The sequence below is a fragment of the Amborella trichopoda genome, chromosome 6 (genome assembly GCF_054954075.1).
Source record: "Amborella trichopoda isolate Santa Cruz 75 chromosome 6, AtrichopodaSantaCruz75HAP2 v2.0, whole genome shotgun sequence".
NCBI lineage: Eukaryota > Viridiplantae > Streptophyta > Magnoliopsida > Amborellales > Amborellaceae > Amborella > Amborella trichopoda.
Window position 1 is genome coordinate 49,748,428 of NC_142341.1, and position 1,262 is coordinate 49,749,689.

The following is a 1,262-nucleotide window of genomic DNA, read 5'->3' on the forward strand; positions in this document are numbered from 1 at the left end:
GTATAAATGTAAAGTGTGTGACTACTATGATCCTGCTAGAGCATAGTATCTACTTACTACCCCAGGTAAAAAAGCTACTTAGCAAGATGTTTTGGATCTCAAATTTTGGGATCCACTTAAGAATATCCAGATGAACTTTTTTTTAAAAAAATGGATTTTGAGTTCTTTAACACTTAGATCAGGCTGTCCACAAATGTGACAGCCAACATTCAATTTTATGAATGTTTTCTTTCGCACTCATTGAAAGTACGTTTGAAAATTTTCTTTTTGTAAGTTTTTGGGCTATTTTTCAATTTGTGTGTGTCTCATCCTTGTGCAGGAAGCCATGTTAATCTTCTCTGTATCGTTCTGATTTTATTGAATGGATATCCAAAATTCAAAGTCCTCATAATGCTCCACTAATGATAATGCTCCACTATTGAGATTTACCCGAGGAGTAAATGGTCAATGAGTGTTAAATCTTTTGACAAATGCAAATGTATGTGGATTTAAATAGCCATTATGAAGGACCATATTGGACAGGCCCCTTTGCAGATATGTAACGATGAAAAGTTTTATAACAGATCTGAAACAGGAGAATGAATTATGTGCTATCTTTAATGGACTGAATTTAAACAAGGGGAATCCTCGTTTCACTATAATATAATGGGACTGCTCTTTTGATAAAACTATGCTGGTGGCATTTGTGTGATTCCAAATTTTGCATTCATACTCTTTTCATCCCAACAATTAAAACCAAAACGAAAAAAATTGAATTTGCACAGACAGAAAATTTTGAAATGAGCCACTCTATAATAACGAATCTAGACTGTCTATTTTGTGGATATTGAAATCTAGGCCTTTAAAAACTTAAAATCAACTTTTTTTGTTCTTTAGAATTATTCAGCAAATGTCTATAAGGCCATCTAGAAAAATGGGGGCAAAAAAAGAGTTCTTCTAAGGCATAGATCTAATCATTCCATTAAATAAACGGCCTATATTTATTGTGTTAATAAAAGTAATTTCTATAGTGCATTTTTTAATTTTGGTTTGTTATTTTATTCTTGATCATAGTGAATTGAGTGCATGTTCAAATACTAGGGTCAAATAAGTGCTCCTCTGTTTGAAGATATATTTCATTATATTACTACAAAACAGATGCATGAAATCACTCCCCGAATGAGGAATAATGGTGTGATAGGCTGTATTTAAAAAATAATGGTTTAAGGTCATATACGCTTCGAAAAGTCTAGCCGGAGAGAGGCACCAGTTTGGCACGTTGG

The 1,262-nt window shown here is 32.9% G+C and overlaps 1 non-coding gene across 1 annotated transcript; it reads right to left on the bottom strand.

Annotated features, from left to right (window-relative positions):
* Nucleotides 1-271: 271 nt before the first annotated feature.
* LOC148781842 (U6 spliceosomal RNA) lies at nt 272-378 on the bottom strand. Its single transcript, XR_016058722.1, has one exon. It is a non-coding gene; the product is annotated as a U6 spliceosomal RNA (small nuclear RNA).
* Nucleotides 379-1,262: the final 884 nt, after the last annotated feature.